The sequence below is a fragment of the Pogona vitticeps genome, chromosome 1 (genome assembly GCF_051106095.1).
Source record: "Pogona vitticeps strain Pit_001003342236 chromosome 1, PviZW2.1, whole genome shotgun sequence".
NCBI lineage: Eukaryota > Metazoa > Chordata > Lepidosauria > Squamata > Agamidae > Pogona > Pogona vitticeps.
The window spans coordinates 251,708,343-251,722,125 of NC_135783.1; the positions used below are offsets into that span (position 1 = coordinate 251,708,343).

A 13,783-nucleotide genomic window follows, 5' to 3' on the forward strand; every position below is an offset into this window, starting at 1 on the left:
AGGTTCAGTGAGATGTTATTAATTTGCATTCCAGATTCATATACTGGATCTGAAAAATACTGTATTAACTCTCAAGTCCCTCTCAAGAGCCCTTCTACACCTTCTTGTTGACAACAATGACATTAACAAATGTAATTGACTTTTGGTTAAATAATTTTACCAGATGGCACAACTATTTGTCAGAGTTTATCAATGTGATAAAATAATGGAAAGAGGTGAGCTGATGACACCACCATCCAACAGCATCTTTATCTCAGTAATACTGAATGATACTGGTCATTCAATTGGTCATATGTGTGCTCCAATAATTCTTTCTGAATGATCAGCAAAAGATGATTTCATTATCAGAAAGATTCTTCAGATGAATGAGGGAGCAGTGGTAGTTTAAAAGTCTGACCAAAAATTCACTCTGAAGCAGACATTTCTCTGTTCTGTTGCTACAGACTGGAAGAACTTTGCTAATGTCTTGAAATGGACTCCCACTACTCCCACTATGCAAGGGAGGAAATAATACATTTATTTGAATATATAAAATAGTTAGAAATCTAGATCTGCTCCTGAACTTTCCATCGAGGAAATGAGAATACTGTGCAGAGGTTCAGCAACTGGCAGCCCCTCAACCAAATTATGGACAGGTATGTATTGGAACCACAAAATGCAGCATTCACACCAGAATCAAAGAACATGAGAGACACTGCAGATTAAAACAACGGGAAAAATCAGCAGTAGCTGAACATGCCCTAAATCAAGCTGGACATGAAATTCTATTTCAAAATTCTGAAGTACTGGACAACACCAGCAATCTGTATGTTAGACTGCACAGGGAAGCCATTGAAATCCATAAACATAAACAGAACTTCAACAGGAAAGAAGAAGGCCTAAAACTAAACCCGGACTGGTGGCCCATTCTGAAAAATACAACCTGCAAAAGGTCAACGAATTCTACCCAGCCACAAGGGCCAGGGATAATTGCACAAAAAAGACCAGCTAATGACTCCCATCAATCACAGTGACAGATAATCTCTCCCCCCCCCCTTTTATCACAACAAGGACATGCTGATCACCCTATCTCCTGAAAAAAGACAAAAGCTGTTTCCCACAGCTATAAATACTCAATTATCCAACAAACACCAACAGAGCATGGACAGAGTTCCTACTCCAGTCCTCTGACGATGCCGGCCACAGAGACTGGCGAAATGTCAGGAAGAACAACCTTCAGAACACAGCCAAAGAGCCGGAAAAACCCACAACAACCAAATTATCCTCCTTTGTTTCTTAACCTTTGAGGACCATAGTTAAAAGAGGAACAGTGCGGATATGATATATGTGGCAAGAAAACCTATAGATAATTACTCTGGGGACAAAAGGTAACTGTTTTTATCCTCTAAAACAGTCTTTCCCCCGCGGTTTCATCTTTAAAATTCAGAGAAGTCAGTATAGTTTAGAATTAAAATTTAATTCTACAGAAGTCTACGCTGAAGTTTCACTGAGTTCAACTGACCTAGCTCTCAGCTAACTGTGTTTAGCACATTTCTTCAATGTCTAGATGTTTTAAGACAATGACTTTCACAGTTTTTAGCAAACATGGCAATGCTTAATCAGTGTACCTCTACATTGGTAATTTATGTCAATAGCAGAATCCCAAAATAAAACGAGCTGTTTGCTTATCACAGGAGACCACCAGTTATGCAGCATTTATCATATATTAATTTGACTACTGTAGTTTTAAAATAAACACATTTTTAATTTTGTTCATTTTTACATTTGGCAGCAACTATTATATTTTGTTTGCAAGTATAGTGAAGTGAAAACTTTTTAACACAAAAGTGAAGTAGTTGCCAATCTTTGCTAAGCATGGGCCCACAGAAATCTGGTGACAGAGATCAGATCAACACTTTATACTATACACATTATAAATTATCAATTGAATGCGTACAAATACATGCAAGCACCAAGTAATTACTTAGCAGGAGAGGGCTGAGACTGTATCCCAGTTAAAGAGGTATAATGAGCCTGAATAAATCTGAGATGAAACTACTACCATCGCCTCAAAAGATAAACCGCATATGTCTGGACTAAGAAGCTCTTATAATCAAACAGTCAGCCATCTCTCAAGTCATCAAAGGATGATGATCCCAAAGAGCATCTGTTCAAGTTCTACAGAGAGTCTCTACAGGTATTTCTTGGTAGAATACCCAACCACAGTTAGTGAGGAACTGCAAAATCCCACTTCATATGGTATAGATCAGTGTTTCCCAACTGGAGGTCAGGACCCCCAAGGAAGTTGCAAAGTATTTTCTAAGGGATCACAGGTCACCTTATATGTGTTGTAACCCTTACTTAATAATTTCTTCCTTGACCGATCAGAGTGGGATATTAAAGTTAGCATATGTGTGTATGAATAAGAAGCAGGCCCTTTAGAGGAAAAATGCCTCTACTTTCTGAGAAGAAATGAGTTTACCATTAAAATATTATGCAAATATGGCAGGTTCCTTGGTTTTTATAAAAGGGGTTGAGATTTGTAAAGGTTGGGAACCACTAGTACAAGATACAAGCTACATATCCAACATCATAATGCTGCAGCTTTACAAGACAGCATTGAAAGTGTATGTAAGATGCAGAAAGACTGAGATACATTGGCCTATAGAATGTCAGTGTGAATGCTAATAAGATGCAGCAGAGCTTTTATTTGTGACTGGCAAAACCATAACAAGCATGGAACCTGAATTGTCAGCACAATAGAAGCAGCAGATCCTGTTGTTGCAGCTCCCTAGAGTTCAGGTGAAAGAGAAGAAGGTTCTTCAAAACTAGAGATGGGGTATTCGTATATGAATACCACCACCACCCACAATGGATTAGTCACTCCTGGCAGAAGGTGGGACAACGAGCCTCTGTGCCAGGTCAAAGAGCAGCTAATCCATCGCAAGCTCCAGAGTGCTAGGAATGGATCATAGAGCCCACAGCATCAGCAGACAAGTGAGTGGTTGGTCAGGCTCCATGGGGCTGGACCCTCATCATCTGCACCTGTGGGGGGATATTCATATTCGTATACAAATACCCCCATGTCTATTCAAAACCCATACTTTTAGAGAAAAATTTGAACACAAGTGGCAAGTACCTTCACTCTTGGATGCCAACTCTGGTAAGGTTGCATTGGTGATTCTGTTTTCTCTCCTGTAATCTCATCCCACCAGAACTGACATTTAACATTATCAGCAAGGGCAGTTAACACAACTCTTTCACTTGTTTGGCTATAACAAAGCTAGAGGAGAAGGAGCAAGGTCAATTAAAATAAAGTTAGTAACCCCATGTTAGTGGTTTACTGGAAGAAACTGTGAAAATACATCATAGGTTTGAAAGAACCAAATTAACAGGTTCGATTTGGAAAGAAAATGACCCAACGAGACAGTTACTACATTGGGGGCAATGGGGCATCGGCCTGCTTCTGACTACCCCCAGCCAGCCCATTCCTGCCTGCTTCTTTTCTAAGGCAGAGAGTCCCAGCTACAGCTGTGTTCTTTTCATGCCAAACCCCTGTTCTTTTCGGTCTGTGTGAGCAATGGTGGACAAAAGAAAGAAAATGTGAGTGGACAAGTCAGCTACAGTAACTCAACTTCTCAAGAGGGTCTGCCTTTCTGCTCTGGTAACAAACAGCTTATTGAAGACTGTGTGTTTTTCTGCTCTTCAGCTGAGCGCTAAAGGTAGGAGTGGGGTGTGAATGAGGGAGGGTCTCAATGCCTGCATGCGAATGTGAATGAACAACACAACCACTTTTGCTCCAGCTGTGCCTGTCACCCCCAGCTCCAGCCAACACTGGCTGCTATGCCATCCATCCTATTAACCACAATGGGCACCAGATGCCACTGATGTAAGGTGCATAAAATCTTGAGCCCTGCTCTAGATATGGAGAACTTGTAGGACAAAATGCTATTCCTTACCTATGCCTTTAGTTTCTCATTTTTTCCTTGCATTCTGTGCCTCTCTTGATTACTGTACTAACATCAACTAATTGAAAGTACTGCAGAACCACAAACCTCTCATTCTTTTGTCAAAATACAACTGGGGAAAAAGTGAATAATAAAGATGATTCTGCCGGAGTCTAGACAGCGTTCGGCAAGGAAGAAACCACTGAGGGTTGCAGATGCAGGTGTTAACCACAACCAGCTGATAACAGGTTGCTCACATAAAAGGCCTCTTGTATGGACAGCGTAAGGTTTGACCTAGAGAAATGGGGGAAAATAGCAACGCCTGTTTTCACGACTACGGTAGAAACCTCGGAAAATCCTCCTCCCCCCACTCCGCAGAAGTCATTGCCGGCTCTAGATCTCTCTTGTCGTCCCTTATTCAGAGACGTTCAAGTATTATTGGCAAAGACAAGCAGAGAGATCCCCAGTGCCTCGATGCTACTAGCGAACACAACACAAGAGAAAGGCAGACACAGACACGACGATCGCATTCACACGGTGTGGTAACAATGGGGCAACAGCGGAGACAGGGAAAACCGCCTTCTCCTACGGAAGTTTTCACGATCGAAATCAAACTAAGCCGAGCCCTTTCCACGCCACCAGTCCTGAGGCGAGCGTGAAAGTGTGGTAGGAAAGGACACATCGCCCCTGCCCTCCTTGCTGGCGGTTCTCTCTCTCGGGATATGTATGTACCACACGGCACACGGCCTGCCAGCAAGCTAGCCTCAGGTCCCTCGCCCTTTCGCCGGGAGCAGAGTATTTACTCTTGACCCCCCGAAGTAGTTCGAGATTTATTTGCCCTACCAAGTGCATATTTAAATGGCTGCTCTGCCAACTGCCAAAATAGATCGGGTCCAGGTAACAGGTCTCTCCACATCTGCCACCTTCCCTTTTTGCTTGATGCATGAGGACCGGAGGAGGAGGCAAACAACTCTCGTTGAGGTTTGCTTTAAAAAGAGGATTCATGCCGGCGTCTAATCTCAAGAAAATCGAGAGAAATCTTTCTGGGGAAATGTGGAGCGAGGGGTACACCCTATATATGCAGCATACTACGGGGGTCGCACAACTTCCTGCTCTGAATCGAACGGAGCCCGGTCGCCATGTAACGCGTGAAGCGTTATTTAGTTGCTTTGGTAAATACAGTACTCTTATTTCTTCTGTCCTCTTAGGCAGAAAAAAAAATAAGAGGCTTATCGGGGTTCAGGTGAACCGACCATGATCGGTAAATTATATTTGGCTTTGCCCGGTGACAACTTGCGAGAATGATTCGATAGCCAACATGAACTTAAGCCACTTGTGTTTATCCAGAACAATCTCGGCCGGCACGCCAGTTTCTTTAAAGGAACGGGGCTGGCTGGGCGGATTTTATTTTATTCCACGGGTTCCTCTCGGGTTCTCAAAACTGTACTGAGCTGATCTTATTTATACGTGTATCCCTCCGCATCGAATCTTCCTAGTAGCAGTCACGCGTCCTGTTTCGCGGTGTTCCTCCGCCTGCCAGAGAGGGGTTAGAGAGCGAGAGGAGAGACTGCAGAAGCGAACGGGGGGTGGCTTGCTGTACCTCGCTTCGACCGTGGAGTTAAAACGCTAAGGTAAGACGCTCGTTGGCAGCGTATTCCTCCGCCCTCGCAAAAGAGATCCCCGCTCAGCTTGCCGTCTTCCTCCGCTGCTTTGGAGCACACAAGCAGGCGGTGCTTCTTCTGGTTGTGCGAGGACAGCGGGTCTGGACGCTAGACAAAAGGCATCTGACGCGCCGTGAGGATCTGCTTCCGTGGGTCTCCTTGGGGCGACGAGCATTCTCCACAGAAGACAGGAACGAGCTTGGCCTTGTGTTGTTGCGCCGGAGGGTCGGTGTGAGGGGACTTGGGGACTTTTTCTCGCGGGTCCTGGCGGATGGATCTCTAGGTAGCTTTTCCGATATCGTTCGCCCTTCGCCGCCGCCATCTTGGATTTTAATCCGCCATTTTTCCCCCTTGGAATTATTATTTTTATATATATATATATATATGATTATATTTTTTTCCGCCTCTGGCCTGGATTGTGGACGACGGTGGCAGAGGCTTTGGACTTGCCGGGTTGCGGATGGTGAAGAGAACCGTGGTGTCCAGAGACAGCCCGGAGGTGAGGGTTGTGCGGGGACGAAGTAGGGTGGGGGGGGGGAGAGGCTGGGGCTGGCACAGTGGCAAGGGCCCCACTCCTTCCGGGGAGGAGGCGGGAGAGGAACGAGGCCCCTCAGGCGGGGCAGGGCCCAAAGGGAGGCCGTGGGTGGTTGGGGGCAAAATTCCGGGAGAGTGCCTCAACTAAGAGGCAGGGCGCAAGAGGTGCGGAAAGAAGTGTGACCCTTTCTCGAAAACGGGGACAAAACGATGGGCTGCTTAGGATTAACCCGAGTCCTTTGGGTGGGGTGGCTGGTGGTGAGAGGAAAGGGAGCGGCGGTCACGGAATGCTGGGGCCAAAGGCCGCCCGAAAAAACCAGGCAGCTAGCCATTCTGCGTGCTGGCACAGGCAGAGCAGCGTATGAGAAACTGGCCCGTGCCCACAGTGATGGTTTGAGGATCAGAAGTGCTTGGGAGGCAAGAGTGGCCAGCCTAGGACAAGGCGCTCGAAGCTTGGGCCTGGCGGGGTCTGTTTCTGACTGCTTTTGAGGATTTGTTCTCCGTATAGGGACGTCCCTTCAAGAGGCTGAGGAGGGGTGTCTGCCTGGGGCTTCCTAAGTGATGCCCCTTTCCAGGCCTAGGCCCCTACTTAGTTTCAGAGAGAGCAAGACACAAGGCTTTGGAGGAATCCTTTTGGGGTTTGGGTACAGAGAAGCCAGCTCTCAAGGAGCGCCCAGGAGGCGATGGCCGGCCAGTAGGTCGCAGTTGTAAAAGGAACCGCGAGGCCAAGTGACGCTGGTCCTCTCAAAATGACTCTGACACCCACACCCGCCCGTGAGTTGGTGGCTGTGACAGTTGGCGTTCTCTTGCAATTCCTTAGCGTCTAAATGGGTTGTGGATGCTCGGAGCGGTGGGATGGAACTGCTGGCTGCTTGAAAGACGCCTTGTCTCTCGGGTGGGATGGGTTTGAGGAGCAGTGCCCAGCACACAAAGCAGCTGCGGACTCGATCGGGCAGGGCTGACAAGAGTGGAGGAACTGGGGAGTTCGTTGCGCTCGTCGTCTGAAGAAGACGACAGATGACCTCTAGGGGGCAGTGTAGGTTCAGGGAAGATTCAGAAATGAGCTCTGATCCAGCTGAGTAGCCAGAGAAGTTTGCTCTTCTGGTTTCAGCTGTGAGTTCTTTTTTGTGTAAAGGAATGAAATTGAAATTGTGGACTAAAACTTGTATTTACTTATGAAATCTGTTGTGGGTTTTACTGGAGAACAAATATAAAGATTGACTTCTGATCAAATGGTGTTAAGAATGTATATATCCCATTATTTTTATTTGTTAAGTTTCACTAGAATATTTTTATTTACATAATGAACCCAATTCTCCCCAGCTACAATATCAGGAGTGATCATTGCTCTATTCTGACATTATATTTTCCATTCCAAAATGTTTGTTTCAAAAAGCATCATTGTTTTTGCTGACAAAATTAGGGAGAAATAATAATGTGAGACTGTGAGGATTACAGAGGAAAATTATGTGGCTACAGTTGTTTAATATTTTGGTCAAAAGTGAAAGTCGTAGGGGGGAAAATGTGAGAAACAGATACATTCTGATATCAAGGGGATAAGGAACACAATGGGTTGCTATACTCTGGTTATTTTTAGTTGTATTTCAGGAGATCCTAGCATTCCCTGGGAGGCTTTTGACAGTCCATAACAAAAGCTCAGTAGTGCCAAAAGCTCCTCAGTCTGGCCTTCAATACTCACCTGCAAGGAGATGGTGAATAAAGTTCCAACCTGAGTATTTACTTGCAGAGTTATGTTTGAGGTTGGTCCCCCAACCCAGTGCACTGTGAAAGCTGAAATTGTGCTATTCCTGGTTACGCTGGGCCTGACACATAACTTAATTACACTCCATTTGGGCTACTTTGTCATGTTCTGTGTAGTGCTTCCTCTGGAAAGTGCTACACGGATCCAGAATGTTATGGCCAGACTGTTGACTGGGCCGGATACAGGGAACATGTGAATTCCTTGTTACAACAGCTTCACTGGCCTACTGGTCTTTTTCCAGTAGGTTATTATCTCTACAATTTAGTGCAAGGCTGTTTGAAAGGCTGCATTCTGCCTCGCTTTTGACATGTTCCAGAGAGGGTTCATGTCGTGATCTCAACACCATCAGAGGCATATTTGGTGGAGACATGAGAAGGTCTTCTTTATGATTGTTTTTAGGCACTTGGGACTCACTGTCAAGGGAATCCCTTGTTGATTTACTTCTGTTAATAGAAAAAGGTATATTTAGAGATGTGTTAAGTTTGACATGTAAGTCAAAATGCTGTTAAAGGAGTTTTAACTGGTTGAGTGATGCTTATTTTTTATTGCTGTGTCTTCTATTTTCATGCTTCACTTCTATTTTGTTTTTTATTTGGCTTTATTATTTTCAACTGCCTCAAGTAAAATTTTTATTTATTTATTTATTTATTTATTTATTTATTTATTTATTTATTTGATTTATATCCCGCCCATCTGGTAGGTCAGTACCACTCTGAGCGGCTAAAAGTAGAAAAGTAGAGTATGTATTTATCAAACTAATCAGTCCTAGAAAATTTTGTTAGATATATTACATATGCAGGGTATTACATACATTGCATGTGCAGTATATATGGATACATTACATATGCAGATTTTTGTGGCAGGAATGTCAGTGCAGGAAGTATTTCCTGAAGGTAGACAGTTTTAAAACTGCTGTTGGGAACTGTGGTGATCATTAATTCTTTGGAGAATAAAGATCCAGAAATAGCCAATGAAAGATTAAAATGTGTCAGGACTGTACCACTAAGTAGGTGGAGCTCTGCATTTTAAAAACTTCTTCCATTTGGAAGAAAATTTGTACAGTACATACAAAAAAATTTAAAAAGATGGATTTGGAAGGCTTCTTGTAACTTATACAGAATTGGAAAACTATTCAGCAGAAATATTTTGCCATAAATTTGAAACACTTTTTATGCTGTTCATATTTATCTAATAACAGTAACCCCCAACTGTCAAGTTAATTCTGACATGTGATCCTTTCTATGGTTTTCTGTATGTAAAATATTCAGAAGTGCCCTATTATTCCCTTCTTCTGGGTCTGTCCTGGGACTTTGTATCTTGTTCAGGGCAACACAAGTTGGTTCATCTCCCAAAAATGCATAAATTGTGAGTCTGCAGCCAGGTATCCAATTTAGGAAACAAACCAAACAACAGCCTCATTTATTAAGGCCTCCAGTATTTCCTTTCTGATATTTTGTTGGAAAGAGACAGAACAATCTGACTGCCTCTATTCAGTTCCCTAACCCTTCCTCTGGTCAGCAGGGAAGAAAGCACCTGGCACTTCCGTAGGAATCTTGAGATTCCCTGAGACTTGCAGAGCCGTATGGGAGATTAAGTCCATGGAGGCATCCTCTGTCAGAACTTGGTCTCCCTTGAGCGTTTTCAAGTTTCTGGGAATCTCAACATTTATACATATCACCAAGGTGATTTTCTCCTTGCAGACCAGATGAATCATTAAGGAATTGAATAGAAGTAGAGGAGCTGTTCTATCTCTTGCTGCCTCACTGGAGTGGGTGAGTTCCCACCAAATTATGTGGAGTGGAAGTCCAAAAAAAATCCAATCCATAGTGGCAATACTTATAGTCGTCGTTTAGTCGTGTCCGACTCTTCGTGACCCCATGGACCAGAGCACACCAGGTCCTACTATCTTCCACTGCCTCCCGTAGTTGTGTCAAATTCATGTTGGTTGCTTCGCAGACACTGTCCAGCCATCTCATCCTCTGTCGTCCCCTTCTCTTGCCCTCACACTTTCCCAACATCAAGGTCTTTTCCAAGGAGTCTTCTCTTCTCATGAGATGGCCAAAGTACTGGAGCCTCAGCTTCAGGATCTGTCTTTCCAGTGAGCACTCAGGGTTGATTTCCTTTAGAATGGATAGGTTTGTTCTCCTTGCAATCTAGGGGACTCTCAAGAGCCTCCTCCAGTACCACAATTCAAAGGCATCAATTCTTCGGCGGTCAGCTTTCTTTATGGTCCAGCTCTCACTTCCATACATCACGACAGGAAAAACCATAGCTTTGACTATTCGGACTTTTGTTGGCAATGTGATGTCTCTGCTTTTTAAGATGCTGTCAAGGTTTCTCATCGCTTTCCTCCCAAGAAGCAGGCGTCTTTTAATTTCGTGGCTGCTGTCTCCATCTGCAGTGATCATGGAGCCCAAGAAAGTAAAATCTGTCACTGCCTCCATATCTTCCCCTTCTATTTCCCAGGAGGTGATGGGACCAGTGGCCGTGATCTTAGGTTTTTTGATATTGAGTTTCAAGCCGTTTTTTGCACTCTCCTCTTTCACTCTCATTACAAGGTTCTTTAGTTCCTCCTCACTTTCTGCCATCAGAGTGGTATCATCTGCATATCGGAGGTTGTTGATATTTCTTCCTGCAATCTTAATTCCAGCTTGGGATTCCTCCAGTCCAGCCTTCCGCATGATGTATTCTGCATATAAGTTAAATAAGCCGGGGGACAATATACAACCTTGTCGGACTCCTTTCCCAATTTTGAACCAATCCGTTGTTCCATATCCAGTTCTAACTCTTGCTTCCTGTCCCACATATAGGTTTCTCAGTAGATAGACAAGGTGGTCAGGCATTCCCATTTCTTTAAGGACTTGCCATAGTTTGCTGTGGTCCACGCAGTCAAAGGCTTTTGCATAGTCAATGAAGCAGAAGTAGATATTTTTCTGGAACTCTCTGGCTTTCTCCATAATCCAGCGCATGTTGGCAATTTAGTCTCTAGTTCCTCTGCCCCTTTGGAATCCAGCTTGTACTTCTGGGAGTTCTTGGTCCACATACTGCTGAAGCCTACCTTGTAGGATTTTGAGCATAACCTTGCTAGCGTGTGAAATGAGTGAAATTGTACGGTAGTTGGAGCATTCTTTGGCACTGCCTTTCTTTGGGATTGGGATGTAGACTGATCTTTTCCAGTCCTCTGGCCACTGTGGAGTTTTCCAAACTTTCTGGCATATTGAATGTAGCACCTTAACAGCATCATCTTTTAAGATTTTAAATAGTTCCACTGGAATGCCATCACCTCCACTGGCCTTGTTGTTAGCCAGGCTTTCTAAGGCCCAATTGACTTCACTCTCCAGGATATCTGGCTCAAGGTCAGCAACTACATTGACTGGGTTGTCCGGGATATCCAAATCTTTCTGATATAATTCCTCTGTGTATTCTTCTTGATGTCTTCTGCTTCTGTTAGGTCCCTCCCATTTTTGTCCTTTATCATGGCCATCTTTGCACAAAATGTTGCTCTAATATCTCTAATTTTCCTGAACAGATCTCTGGTTTTTCCTTTTCTGTTATTTTCCTCTATTTCTTTGCATTGTTCATTTAAGAAGGCCCTCTTGTCTCTCCCTGCTATTCTTTGGAAGTCTGCATTCAGTTTTCTGTATCTTTCCCTATCTCCCTTGCCTTTTGTTTCCCTTCTCCTCTCTGCTATTTCTAAGGCCTCATTGGACAGCCACTTTGCTTTCTTGCATTTCCTTTTCTTTGGGAAGGTTTTGGTTGCATCCTCCAGTACAATGTTACGAGCCTCTATCCAAAGTTCTTCAGGCACTCTGTCCACCAAATCTAGTTCCTTAAATCTGTTCTTTACTTCCACTGTGTATTCATAAGGGATTTGGTTTACATTATACCGAATAGCCCAGTGGTTTTTCCTACTCTCTTCAGTTTAAGCTTGAATTTTGCTATGTGAAGCTGATGATCAGAGCCGCAGTCAGCTCCAGGTCTTGTTTTTGCTGACTGTATAGAGCTTTTCCATCTTTGGCTGCAGAGAATATAATCAGTCTGATTTTGATATTGCCCATCTGGTGATTTCCATGTATAGAGTCACCTCTTGTGTTGTTGGAAAAGAGTGTTTGTGATGACCAGCTTGTTGTCTCTTGACAATACTCTATTAGCCTTTGCCCTGCTTCGTTCTGAACTCCCAATACTTATAGTAGGATTAACTAAATGTCTTTGTGAGCTTCAGAACTATTCATCATCCATGTTTGGAAGTGCATCTGATACATATCCTTGGTTCCTAATTTATCAAGTACAGTGGTGCCTCACTAGACGATGATAATCCGTTCCACTAAAATCGCGTTTAGCGAAATCATTGTCTAGTGAAAAGCATTTCCCCATTGGAATGCATTGAAACCTGTTTAATGTGTTCCAATGGGGAAGAATCGTCATTGTCTAGCAAAGATTGGCCATAATCGCCGATCAGCTGTTTAAATCGCTGTCTTCCGAAGCTTAGGTCCCGAAAACACCTGTTCTGCAAGTGCAGAGGGAGCTGTCAAAATCGTTGTCTAGTGGAAATCAGTTTGCGAAGCAGGGACCAAGCATTGTCCAACGAAATTCCCCCATAGAAATCACTGTTTTGCAAATCACTATAGCGGTCGCAAAAAGTCAATGTCTAGTAAAAAACTGTCATGCGAGGTAACTGTCTAGCGAGGCACCACTGTAAAATGCTTGTGGAACCTTGGTTACAGATATAATTCTCCTTTGCTGACACAATATCAGTTATATCAAACATCAGCACAAAATGTAATGTTGAAAGCAGCTGAGGTTAGTTTTGAGGAAGTAAATTACAGTAAATACTCTGATAGTACTAGCATATGTATATAATTATACTTGGAAGTTTTATCTTGAGCTGGTGTCTGAGCTCTGACTCTTCTCAAAGGAAGAACCTAGCCCTTAAGCTAGAAGTCAGTGAAATGCTCTTTTTTAAGGTAGGATTCTTGTTTTCAAGGGTATTTTCATGGACCTATTTAGTATGGCCTTTTCTCTTTTGGTTGGTTTTACAGGTTTACCCCAGGCTAGAAATGAATGCTACAAGCTGAGGTTCCTGCCTTCTTTATGTCCTCTGTATTCCTGTATTTGAATACAGAGACTCACTAGCTGAACATATGTTATACAGAAGTGAGGATAAGCATCATCAGCAGGGTGAATAAAAATCAATGGTTTTTAAAAACCAAATTTAATTAAATCACTATTTCATTTTAAAAATAAATTTAATATTTTATTTAAATAATAATAATGAAATAATAATGAAAAAGAAGAATGAGAATGTTTTAAGTTACATTCCAAAAATACAAAAGCTTATGGCCTATAAAAACAGAGTATACATCAGTAAAAAGTAAAAGCATTGTATCGTTAAGTACTCTTCAGTAATATTTAGAAACCATACAGTATTAAAATACCAGAGATGTTAAAACCAAAAGTATATTAAAGTAAAATACATTATTCAGTCTGTTAACATATTTAGAATCATAGAAATTAAATAATATTCTCACCCAGTCAAGCCAGTTAAAATGGAGGAAAATTCATGACTTTTGTGTCTTTGTGTTTTTCCATTATCTTTTTCTCCTTTTTGTGATACCTGTCTGGCATTGTTTTCACTCCTTTGCTTCTTAACTGGTCATCTGTTCTCAGTCATACATATAAATTTATTTGGCGTTCAACATTGTGAATATTTCTGTTCTTTTACCCAGGTTTTCCTCATTCAGGAATTCCAGGAATTGCTGGATGTGTAACAGCAATATAAAGTCTCATAGATCCTACATATACTCAATTTTTTTATTTAGAAACTGAAATGTCATCATTCTGTATCTATATTTTAATTGTTTTCTACTAATGTGGGACATACTAAACTGGGAATTGCCATC

General features: G+C 42.7%; 1 protein-coding gene across 3 annotated transcripts in view; it reads left to right on the forward strand.

Moving 5' to 3' along the window:
- The first annotated feature begins 5,418 nt into the window (after nt 1-5,418).
- KMT5B (lysine methyltransferase 5B) overlaps nt 5,419-13,783 on the forward strand; it is a 35,067-nt gene continuing 26,702 nt past the window's right edge. Inside the window, exon 1 of one of the 3 annotated variants that reach the window (XM_020784112.3) lies at nt 5,419-5,557. The gene's annotated coding sequence lies outside the window, so the exon portion shown is untranslated. Of the gene's footprint in view, nt 6,087-6,208; nt 6,287-13,783 lie in introns of those variants that run through there. The other 2 variants (XM_020784111.3, XM_078383646.1) reach the window with 2 other exon arrangements.